Source organism: Canis lupus, chromosome X (assembly GCF_003254725.2).
Source record: "Canis lupus dingo isolate Sandy chromosome X, ASM325472v2, whole genome shotgun sequence".
Taxonomy (NCBI): Eukaryota; Metazoa; Chordata; class Mammalia; order Carnivora; family Canidae; genus Canis; species Canis lupus.
The window spans coordinates 118,901,846-118,914,770 of record NC_064281.1 but is presented as its reverse complement, the minus strand read 5'-3'; the positions used below and the strand labels follow the sequence as shown (position 1 = coordinate 118,914,770).

The 12,925-nt window shown below is 43.9% G+C and overlaps 1 long non-coding RNA gene across 8 annotated transcripts in view; it reads right to left on the bottom strand.

Moving 5' to 3' along the window:
- Positions 1-12,925, bottom strand: part of LOC112668440 (uncharacterized) — a 269,115-nt gene that overhangs the window by 241,406 nt on the left and 14,784 nt on the right. For 3 of the 8 annotated variants that reach the window (XR_007409287.1, XR_003141683.2, XR_003141681.2), the window contains one exon: positions 11,476-12,148. The exons of the other annotated variants lie outside the window; for them this stretch is intronic. This is a non-coding gene — a long non-coding RNA (uncharacterized LOC112668440). Of the gene's footprint in view, positions 1-11,475; positions 12,149-12,925 lie in introns of those variants that run through there. 8 annotated transcript variants of the gene reach the window in all.

Sequence of the window (12,925 nt, the reverse complement as noted above, 5' to 3'; positions counted from 1 at the left end):
CAAGTAAATGCCCAGACATCCTTGCTTCCCCATTCTCTGACCTTCCTCCCTCCCCCACTGGCCAAACCCACCATGAGCCAGAGGATAAGGGGGCCTGGGTGATGCAGTTCATCGAATCCAGTCTCCAGGGGCCTGGAGCAGGGTAAGGAAGGGTAAAGAGGGGATCTGAAGTATTAAACCGAGACTATCCAGTACAGTATCTTCCCTTTTCTTTTTTTTTCAACGATTCGTTCATTCATTCATTCATTCACCATGCTCAGTGTGAGACGTTTTAATTTCCATCAACATCCACATTTTGTCTTTAAAATTCAGTAGTGAGAACATGTCACCTACCCAAATATAATGCTATTTTCATTTAGGAGATCAAGGGTATATTTTAAGGCCATGTTTAGTTCAGCATGAGGTAAAGAAAACCACATTTTAAAATTCTTCCACAGCTTGACTTCTGGTTAAATATGGTAGGTTGACCACATGTGATACTCATTCTCTCTCTTTCTCCCTCCCTCCCTCTCGGGTAGCCCCATTAAAACAACAATAAAGGAATTAAAACAAAACAAATAAAAACAATGAGAGAAGAGACAGGAGAGGAAGAGGCAAAGGCTTACAGAAACTAAGAGGAAAGGAGACCTTAGTGGATGAGAACCATCCATAGATTTTTTGAAAATGGAAAATAAATATAAAAGCATGTATATCAATTTGGAAAAGCAGCGACAACTTTAACATAAGCGCCTGCAGAAGAAGATGCCAATCAGAAGTGAACCAATTAGCCCCCTGGGAAAGCTTAGGACTTAGAAATACCAGGTACCACAAAAATTAGGGTAAGATACAGGAAAATGGGCATTGGAAGTCTGTACATGGAAGAGTGGGCTCCCATATTTCCTTCGTCCCATGCAGCCCGCCAAGTGACTATTCCTTCTATTCCTTTTGTCCTCAGGGAACAAGAGATATATTCTCTGAAAACACTGGATCAGACTTACCCAGGGCACTAGGAACATAAGGTATAGTAGAGAGTGGTGTGAGGCACCTAACACTAAAATAGAGGGATCAAGTGAATGGCAAGAATAAATGGAATGGCAGAAACCCAGCCAGCCTACCTCCAATCTCCAAATACCTGCCAGCATGCTAAAGGATTCCACAGGTGAAGGTCACCAGCGGAAATTCCTCTATATACTGGCATTTGGATGTCCTCCAACAAAAAGTCAGCTCCTGCTAATCACTCTGCAGTGAAGCCCACCAGTTGACAAGCTCTGCCTTTCCATCCAAACACTTGCAAGCAGCTTTTGAAGGCTCCACTCCTTTTTTTTTTTTTTGAAGGCTCCACTCCTAAATACGAACAGACTGCTAAGTATCACAAGACATTTGAGGACAGCCTCTAACATGAGAGAGGCTTCAAATAAATTGGAGAAGGGAACCCAGAGAAAACACAAATGATGCAAGAATAGAAGGAAACCTCACATACATTTTATAATATGTAGCACATGCACACACACACACACACACACACACATTCTTCAGAGATAAGAGAAAAAATTGCATCCATAAGCATGAACAGCACACTATGAAAAAGAGAGAGACGGAAAACAAGGAAATTGATGGCCATTGGAAATATGATCATCAAAATGTGAAAGGGGGGGAGGAGGAAGATTAAAATACCTGTCTTCCCAAAAGTAGAACAGAAAGACCAAGAGAGAAAAAAGATAAGAAAAATAGAGGAACAGGGACACCTGGGTGGCTCAGTGGTTGAGTGTCTGTCTTTGGCTTAGATCATGATCCTGGGATCCCAGGATCAAGTCCCGCATTGGGCTCCCCACAGGGAGCCTGCCTCTCCCTCTGCCTATGTCTCTGCCTCTCTCTCTCTGTCTCTTATGAATAAATAAATAAAATCTTTAAAAATAAAGGAAAAGAAAAGTTTCAGTTGGCTTAATGTCCAAGTAACTGAAACCAGAAAGAAAAGACAGGGGGGGGGAAATGACTATAGTAATAAAAAAAAAAAATCCCCAGAAATTAAGGATATAAATTTCCACATTGAAAAGAACCAAGGGAAAAAAATTTTAAAAAAGAAAAGACCCAAGGAAGGACCAGTAAAAGGAACACACAAAGATCTACACAACTCACATCATCAAGATCCCAAATAGTTGGGATTAAAGAAAAATCATAAAAGCTTCCAGAGTAAAGGAAGAAAAGTCTCATACAGAAGAATAGGAGTCAGATCAGCATCAGACTGTCCAGTAACACTGAAAACTAGGAGATGATAGAGCAATGCCTTCAAAATTCTGGGGTGGCTGGGGGGACTAAGCTATAATTGAATGTGTGGTCACACTACTTCCTATCATGAATTGTACAATTTTGCCTTACGCTTCATGCTCACTAGTATCAGGCTTGGACATAAGATTTGCTCCAGCCAATGAAAGGTGAACAAAAGTGATGCATGCCACTTCTAAGCAGAAGCCTTAAGAGTCACCACTGGTTCTGTCGGGGCTCTTTTTCCTCTGCCATAGAACTGCTTTTCCTAAAAAGGGGCTTCTTGTTCAGCCTGGGTCTCAGAATGAAAAAGACCTAGCTAGAGCTGTAGCTGATGCCTGAAGGAAACAGGACATGAGTAAGAAAGAAATCTTGCTGTATAAGCCAGTGAGATTTTAGAATATTTACAACCACAGCATAACTTACTAAAACAGCTGACTAGTACACTTCACATAAGCCTTTACTTAGGAATCTATTAAAGCATGTGCTCCAACAAAACAAGTGAGTAAACCAAAAAAGAGGGAGACATGAACCCCCAGAAAACTAGGACTCTGACACAGGAAACTGGCAACAGGAGTCCCCAGGGTGATACCTGTTCAGCAAGCCTGGAGAGCAACTCTCCCAAAGTGGAGCAGGAGGTTGGAAGATTGTAGGAAAAAACCCCAAATGTATACATTATCTGATAGTTTTTCATATTTAGAAAACAACACAGAGGTCTATTTGACAAATCTGATGAATGTTGTGGAGAAAATAAGGAATCAATGCAAATAGTAGGCAAAGAAAAAATTAGGCAATTGTTGACCCTGGGGAAATAAAATACTATTTTAAAATGACACATAAATGTAACATATTGTCTTGCCACTGGATGATATTGACCAACCTATAATGATCAAAACACAGAAGTTCCTTCTATAAAAAATATGTGATTTACTTATATGAGGGCAATAAGGGACATGGGAACATGGATGGGCTACGTGGCAGTCATTAGGGCTATTCATAAATACTCCAGGGCATCTCCTGGCACGCCCATGGTAGGATTGCACTTCCTGGCCTCCTTTCAGATCAAGTGTGGCCACATGATTTGTTTTGATCAGTAAAACATGAGGGAAACTGACCAATGCCATAATTGGGCAGAAGCTTTGAGAGCCAAGATGCAATCCCCCTATCATCTCCCCATTTGGCAGAGATCTTAGAATCGGGTGTTGTGATGGAGCCTCAACCGGCTTGAAGGACCGAAAGGAGCCAGAGGCTCCTTGCCCACTTAGGCTGAACATGTAGCATGAGCAAAAATAAACATTTGTTGTGTGAAGTCACTGGAAATCAGGAGTGTCAGCCAAGCCTGACTGATAAGACAGCCAGATTCTCATCTACCATCACAAGAGGTCAACAGACGATACCTAAAATAATGAACCAAGTAACAGCAATATGAACATATATAATAAAAAATACGAAGGTAAATACCAAAAGCATTAGCTAAAACAGTTAAAAAGTGGTTGCTCCAGTGTACCTGGGTGGCTCAGCGGTTGAACCTTTGGCTCAGGGTCCTGGGATCGAGTCCCACATCAGGTTTCCTGTGGAGAGCCTGCTTCTCCATCTGCCTATATCTCGGCCTCTCTCTTTTTCTGTGTCTCTCATGAATAAATAAAATATTTTTTTAAGTGGTTGCTCCAGAGGAACAGGCTTGAGAGGGAGCAATGCTGGCCTGTTTTTGTTCTCTGTTGAAATAAGCCTGATTTTTAAAAATTATTTGTACTACCACATTGATAAAACTTACTTTAAACCATTATATACATATATATTTACATATATACATACATTATACACATGTGTGTGTGTGTATATATATATATATATATATATATATATATATATATATATATTCATTCTAGTGGGGATCCAGTATAAGGAACAAGATATAGGGCAAGGCTGTAATCTGAAATTTCCTCGCAGTACTCAGGACTCCTAGTGAAAAAAACATTGTTTTTAATAGAGAAACTCAATTACCACATGACCCTTCAATCAGGTTCCTCTAGATTAAACCCTAACTCTAATCATTTTGTAGGACTTTCACCTCCAGAATCGTAATTTCAAAAGCACCAATGATAAAGCAAAAGAAATAGATGAATGAAGAGTTGGGGTTCTTGGTTGTTTTTGGGTTTTGGGGGTGTTTTTGAAGAGTTTTTATACTTAGTGATCAGGAATACTCAGAATTGGTCTGTTAGAAGGACTGAGAAATGGTATTCTAAAACCATCATGCTAAATTCCAAAAAGGGTTCATTTCTCTGAGGGCCAAGTAGAAAGAGGCTCCTCGGGGGCAGCTCGGTGACAATAGGATACCCGTCCAAATAGACCTTGGCACCTCCTTCCAGAGATTTTTCTTCCTTTGAGAGCTTCTCTGCTTATGTATGGAGGACTCTGTGCTGTGCTTCTTTAAATGAGCAATACCCTCCACCTTGATAATTATCAAGAGAGAGCAGCCCAGGAAGGGTCCATCCAACTCACAGCAAAGACAGAGATGAAGCCACATGAATCATGGCCAGCCACATCATCAACCAGAAGAGTACCGGAAGGGATCCCTGGGTGGTGCAGCGGTTTGGCGCTTGCCTTTGGCCTGGGGCGCGATCCTGGAGACCCGGGATCGAATCCCACATCGGGCTCCCGGTGCATGGAGCCTGCTTCTCCCTCTACCTGTGTCTCTGCCTCTCTCTCTCTCTCTCTCTCTCTGTGTGTGTGTGTGACTATCATAAATAAATTTTTTTAAAAAAGAAGAGTACCGGGAGAGAGGACCTCCAGCGAACGCCGCATGTCCATGTGTGCCACCACATTGATCCAGCCCAGGCTCCCTGTTCTAGTGTGGCAACCATTTGGAAGATGGTGTGTTACCAATAAGAACAGTGCTTATGGCTTTAGCCCAGAGGATAATGCTACATATCCCTGGCTCAGGGTGTACCGTGAGCAACAGTCTGGACCATCATGCCCAATGCATTCTCAAACAGCTCCATCTCTGGCCGCTCTTGCAAGCCCACTCATTTAATCCTGACTGCTTGTGAAGCAGAATCACATACATGAGCCTAACTGCTCCTTTACATCTGAATTGGATGTGAGGCGTTCACACTTACTTTTAAATCCAGACCTCTGTATGTTCCGGGACATGACAATATTTCAAAGGGAGTAATGAAATCAAACTATAAATTTCTGATGGGGGAGTAGGTGCAAAACTATCCAGCTTTGCTATCCTTCCTTCTGAATCTTTTCTCCAGACCAAATCTTCTCTCCTTTCCCTAAGCCAAAGATGTATCACATACATTTCAGACTACTCAGGGCTCTAGCTCCAAGCCATACAGAGTGCTCTAACCTTTGACTCACAAGGTCCCTAGGACTTTCACTTTTAAAACTTTGTCTTGAAAAAAAACAAAACAAAACAAAATAAAACTTTGTCTTGGGCAGCCCTGGTGGCTCAGCAGTTTAGCACTGCCTACAGCCCAGGGCCTGATCCTGGAGACCCGGGATCAAATCCCATGTCAGGCTCCCTGCATGGAGCCTGCTTCTCCCTCTGCCTGTGTCTCTGCCTCTCTCTCTCTCTCTCCTCTCTGTGTATTCTCATGAATAAATAAATAAATAAAATCTTTTAAAAAATAAAAATAAAATAAAACTTTGTCTTCCAGGCAGCCCCAGTGGCTCAGCGGTTTAGTGCTGTCTTCAGCCCAGGGTGTGATCCTGGAGACCCGGGATCGAGTCCTGCATCGGGCTCCCTGCGTGGAGCCTGCTTCTCCCTCTGCCTATGTTTCTGCCTCTCTCTCTCTGTGTGCCTCTTATGAATAAATAAAATCTTAAAAAAACACTTTGTCTTTCATCTCCTGCTACCCTAAACAAAAGTTCTAGGAATGTCGACAGAATTGTTACCACTGATCAACCATCTTGAATTCAAGGGACACCCAAATCATCTTCAGAAAGCTACAAATCTCCACTCTTAAAAATCTGACCCACACCTACCTTCCAATCTTTTCTCCAGTAGCTTCCTGCCAATATGCATGCCACACTCCACTCCACTACATTGCTTGTGATTCCCCAATCAAACTGTGTACCCTGCCCTTGACCTCTGCTCATGCCAGTGCCCTGACCTGGAATTTTATAGCAGCTCTTAGTGTTATGGTTATTTACTGATGTGTCTTCTTCTCTTCCCAGACTGTGAAACAATCCGAGAGCAGGGACTGTGCCTATCTCATCTGTGCATTCCCAGCACTTGCCAAAGGTCTTAGGCAACAAAAGGTACTCAGTGAATACATGCCAAAGAAATCTTAACAGGTACCCTGAACCATTTACTGAGTTCTTTTTTTTAAGATTTTTTTAATTTATTTTTTATTGGTGTTCAATTTACCAACATACAGAATAACCCCCAGTACCCGTCACCCATTCACTCCCACCCCCCACCCTTCTCCCCTTCTACCACCCCTAGTTCGTTTCCCAGAGTTAGCAGTCTTTACGTTCTGTCTCCCTTTCTGATATTTCCCACACATTTCTTCTCCCTTCCCTTATATTCCCTTTCACTATTATTTATATTCCCCAAATGAATGAGAACATATAATGTTTGTCCTTCTCCGACTGACTTACTTCACTCAGCAAAATACCCTCCAGTTCCATACTTGTGAGAGACATGCAGTGAGACGCAGAGACATAGGCAGAGGGAGAAGCACACTCTGTCCAGGCAGCCTGATGCAGGATTCAATCTCAGGATCATGACTTAAGGAATACAGGATCATGAGCCGAAGGCAGATGCTCAACCACTGAGCCACCCAAGTGCTCCAATTTGCCCATTTCTTAAAGTGACAAATGTACCAACTGAAGCATACTAGTACACACGATGCTTCAAAAATGGTCAACATCAAGGCTTGTATACCCCATGTAGGAGCTAAATAGTATAAACAAACAGGGGTACCCCCAGATCCCCCCTCCTTTTTAAAAAAAGAAGAAAGAAAAAAAGAAAAACCTTCCTTCTCAAAATACTATATCAGTGTGGCTAGAAGGCATGAGGAGCTCCCAGAAGTCTTGCAACTCTAGAACAAAGGTACAATGTATGTTTCTGGGCCCTCTATGTGTAGTGAGCAGGAGCAAATGTCTACTCTAGATAGTATTTGTTTCTCACCTGGGCATTTAGAAATCGGAAATGTGGCAAGAGAACACAGCCATGGTTCTTAATGAATGGATCTGTGATGCTCATTGAGTTGAAACAAATGCCAAATAAGAGGAAACAAAGTATACTCTCCACCCCCCTCAACACAAAAGGGTGGCCAGGAGTCCAGGGGGTCCAGGACAGCACCGAAGGGTGGCCTGGGGGTGAAGTAAAAGACCAAGCACAAACACTGATTACACCCACAGGGATGAAATGCCACAACAGTTCCTCCAAAGCCCCATTGATGGGTTGGAGGGCTTAAGCACTGCAGACTTCAGTAGGAACGTTTAAATTAGATATGCTGTGGATAATATACAAATGACAGAGTGCTATTTCCTGCATAGATTGAATGCCATTCTACTCTAGCCGTCATCGGTCTCCTGATATGTACCCTTAGACATAATTTTTACCCACAAGTCTGTTGTCCTAGAAGAAGAATGACACCTCCAAGCCTATACAGAAAGGACTGGGAGGCAGGGGTAGAGAAAGAAGTGTGGGAGAGAGGGCCAGCAGGCTGACAGCAGTCAACAGTGATTTGTGTAATGGCACTTGTCTGGCTTTCCTAAGGACCTTGAAGTAAACCCAGCTGCCAGCTGCCAGAAGCAGGAGCAATTCAAGTCCATTTGCCAGAAGGGCAAGGACAAATTCTGTGGGTAAAGAAAGAAACATCACCTTTGGGTCCTAAAGAGGGACCAGGGCACAGTGGATATTAGCAAAACAAAACAGAGACAACTATTTTAAAAAGACACATGATGGTGCCTCTTTAATAATCACAGTATCCTGTGCTGAAGGCAGAAGGTATTTAGAAAACAATCAATAATCTGCCCTAACAGCTCTTGGGGAAAATGGTGGTAACCCTTCAGTCGCCTTCTCCTCAGCCATGTGCCAATGACACACAGCAGCTCTGAATTTCTCCCAGTGACAATTTACTCTGGAGAGTCTATTCCACACTGGACCTCAGAGGAAAGAGAAAACTGCAAAAAAGCTAGAACAGCCAGATTTTGCTAATAAATCTGGACAGTTAGCTGTTTGTTACCACATAGCATCTTATTTCATAGGAGGCTGGCAAATCCTGGGTGGCCTCTTTGGCTAACGCTTCCTCAAGAGAGGAAGCAGGAACTGCAGGTGGGTTAAAACCCAAGTGAAATACAAGATGTCTGCACAGCTTTCCACAGAGGTGTCACTGGACTATGGGAGAAAGCAGACTATTTCCCACATTTTTACAGTAGAACTTGTATAGTGATAGCTAGGACTCCAAAGACTTAAATCCCAGGAGAGCAGGAGAAGGAGAATGAGCATGGATCAAACAGACTCCGAACATCGAGGACCACAGAGTCATCCCCAATAGGGCCTCCTGGCCAAGTTACAGTGATCTAAAAAAAAAAAAAAAAAAGGACAAACCAAAGCTAGCTATTTCAGAACACAATCTGATTAGGAGAGACCCTGCAGCAGTGGCAACACCAATCATTAAGCGGGTGATGGCACCATGTTTCCATGAGGTTTTATTTGGATTAGACCCTAGTTGGTAGCCAGCCAGCCAGAGCCCAGCACCCCCAGGAAAGGCCCAGCCAAGCCTAAGCTGGATGCCTTCACTGGGTTCCTGGAGCATACCCTAGCTTCACCCAAACATCTAGAATGTCAAGAGGAAGGCTACAGGATAACAAGCCCCCATGGGATTCAGGGGCTCTTCCCAGGGGCACTTAATACTTGAGGTATCAGATTAATTCCAGATGTCATCTACCCATTGGGAGGGTGGTTTCTACCCTGCCTACCCTTAGTTCTTAATGCTTCAAGCACTGGGAGTCACCAAGTCTTCTGGGGCAACCACGATCTGACGACCTGGTGGCAGGACTGGAATGCAGGGTCTGGCTTACCACTGTGCTCTGCCAAGATGCTCATCAGTCCGTGCTGTGGGGTACCCAGTACCGCATGAGGGAATGGAATTCAGCCTGATTCAATGACCTGGAGCATTAGTTCACATTATATCAATATCTAAATGTGACCAATAGATGAAAAATCTAGCATTAACATTTCAGTGTCAGTGGCCTCAGAGAAATCGTCAACATATGTACCAGATGGATTCACTCTTTTAGATTTAGTTCCCTTCTCTCAGCAAACTCCTGCAACACCAAAGGAATAATTATTGCTCAGTGGAATACTGCAGAGCGCTAGCCAAAAAACTAAAGTCACATCAATTTAAACCAGCAAATGTGAATTTTTGGAAGAGAAAAGTATTCTCTTTCCAGAGGCAATTATTTGTCTCCTCAGAAATGTTTGCCAATATAAAATCCCCCTCCCCCACTGTGGAAGTCAAAAAAATGAGAATTGCAGCAGTGTATCAGCTTGGAAGGGGCTGGAAGGTGCCAGGCAGAGGGGCAGAGATGGCTTTGCATGGAGCCTCGTGTGTTGCTAGACGGTGGACAACCTAAATCTAAAACTCGTGTGCAGCTGAAGGCACACTCCCACTGGAAAGGCAGCAAATGGCAGGATGATTACCTTTTTTTTTTCCCATATGCCCTGCCTGAGGGTTACAAAGCACTTTTATGTTCACTCTCCAACCAGAGCCACCCAACGCCTCTGCAAGGTAGGTGGCGCAAGGACTGTTAGGTCCATTTTACAGATGAAGAAACTGAGATGTGTGTTCCACTGGACTTCACTGCAGGCCTGATTCTGTCTCACAACCAGGCACCATCCAGTGGAGCGGATGCATTTCACTCCAACACCAGCCTCCTTACCTCAACCATACCACCCACTGCTCTCAATTCAGCGAGGAAAACAGTCTATATCTTAGATTTGGAGGCAGCTGTGTTCAAAGCCCTTCATATCCACATCCAACCACTTCCTGCTGCAGGCTGCCAGCTGGTCTCATTGAATTGTCATTAGGCACTACAGAAAGTACCCTCACTGTGGACCTTCCATAAGTAAGTCAATGAATGTGTCCCTTGCTACTAAAGAGTTTGCTTAAAATAGTTCCCTTTTATTCCCTTTTAAAGCAGTAATGGCCCCATTGCTACTATTTCCCCATACCCCAAAGAGCCACCAAGGAACTGACAGCCACCTATTACCTCTAAGAGCCGTGAATCACCCCCACCCCCACATGGACATTTAGAACATCTGTTCTAACAGTTTTACTGTTAGACTGGGGTAACCAGGACCCTGCCCTAGGTGTCACACTTTCAAGGGCCTTCCTCTGGCCCTGCTCTAGCCACACCACTCCCCATAGAGCAAGGAGTCTATGGGGCCAAGGGACTTGCCTATTCAAACTCTATGCTTCCCTCTTCTATAGTAAACTCTCGTAATATGCAATACCTTGAACTCCCTATCCATACGTCCAAGCCTGTATTCATGGTCGGTGCCATCCTCTTCCCTAGCTATGTCTTCTTAAGGATGGGCACAACCCTAAGCCTAAAGGGTTGGGTGGCCATGGGACAGCTGCTGCCCTTCAACCTGGTAATACATTCAGGTACATTCCACCTTGCTCAGCACTGGTCACTATCAAAGACTAAGATACAGAATTCAAGCAAGCTGGAGAAGAGATACTAGATTCTTTTTTAAAAAAGATTTTATTTATTTATGAGAGACACACACACACACACACAGAGAGAGAGAGAGAGAGAGAGAGAGAGAGAGAGAGAGAGAGAGGCAGAGACAAAGGCAGAGGGAAAAGCAGGCTCCATGCAGGAAGCCCAACGAAGCCCGATGTGGGACTCTATCCCAGGTTTCCAGGATCATGCCCTGGGCTGAAGGCGGCCCTAGACCGCTGAGCCACCTGGGCTTCCAGAGATACTAGATTCTTAATGACAACATACCGTCTACCAAGTAGTCCCACATACTCCCTGGCCTGAGAGGGAAGGCAGGCCACTAGGCAGGCAGACCTGACCCATCCACATATAACTGAGAGGCCATAAAGCCCCAGCCTCAGGCACTGGTCCACTCCCTAGTTTGGGACAATCAACATCCAAGTTACCACACCCACATGAGCAAACCTGGAGGAGTTTTTGTTTTGTTTTTGTTTTGTCTTTTATCATGGTAAAGAGAAGGGTAAAAATAAAAATAGACACAAACCCATGGAAATATTGTTTAATTGGAAGATTCAACTGGGGGCACAAACTACCAAGTGCATTCCTGAGGTAGTTTTCCAAACTTTTTCAACATGAACTCATTTAAGTCTAGTGGTAATGTGGGCTCATATAAAGCAAATGAAAACCAAACTTCCTATGGAGTATGAAATGGGGGTTGGCTGTGCAGAGCCCTGTTTCCTTGGGACCCACTGACTGATATACACAGGGGCCAGGGCAGCTCCAAGAAACCTCTAGTGCTCCAAAGTGCCCCTTTTGGAAATCACCAATGAACCACACACCACTTACAGAGGTCAGATTTTCTTCCTAATGTTCCTGGTTCAGCATTTAGATACAAGAGAAGCCAAAAAAAAAAAAAAAAGGTCACGTGAAGGAAGGAAGTCATGGCACAGCAGTCTGAGGAGTGGGTCACAGATGTTGAAATGATACATGCAAGTGAAGCCTCACGATTGCTTGAGAATACAGAAAATGGAGTCTGAGTCCTAATTCTGCAGCTAACTCACTGTGTGACCCTAGAGAAGGTCCTTGCCTTTTCTGGGCCTCAGACAAAAGATCCAGATGGCCTCTGTCCAGCTTTGATGCTCCGAGATTTTATGATATTTCAGGATTCCACATTTAAGTGAAGATTCATGGTTGTATCATCCATCACAGATAGATGCTAGAGGAAAAATAAAGAAAGGAAACCTTTATGTTGTTCTGCTGGCACAGTTCTGTGCTTTCGTTCAGAAACTCAAAGCATTTTAATGGTTTATTCCGTTGGACACGTAGCAGAAAAACAAAGAGGAAATTAATCTTGAAGAAATCGTATGTCTGCAATCTTTGAATATCTCTTACTCAGTAAGGTTCCAGCTACTTCTGTGCATTGCCAGTCTTCATTGACATCTAGATAGAGAATAATGCTTGACTTTTGGTGGAGAGGGAGGTGGTCTTTAGTGTGTACAGCTGAGGAGGCAGAGAGACTGTCAGAAAGCATTTGCACTGGCCTACACCAGAGATGATGAGGACCTGAACCAAAGTCATGTCAGTGGAGGTGGAAAGGAGATGACAGATCTAAGCGGCATTCCAGAAGACACACTGACAGGGCCGGGTGCTGGAGTTGAGGAGGAGAAAGGGGAAAATGAAGGCAAAGTGTCTTGACTGGGTGATGACAGACAAGACAGTGCCATTATTCAAGCAATGACTGGGAAGGAAACAGAGATTTGAGAGGCAGGCTGATGAATTCAAGGTTGGAATGTTGACTCCGGAGTGCCTGTGGACCATCAGGTGGAAACGTCTAGCCCACAGGTGGGCATACTGGTCTCAAATCCCATAGGCCCAGGCAGGATCCAATACAATCATGATATTAATCTGGAAGTTTTCAGCACATGGGGATCCCGCCTCCTTGCATCTCTGCCACATTGCCTCATTTATTCACTAAAATATTTAGAGCCTCTGC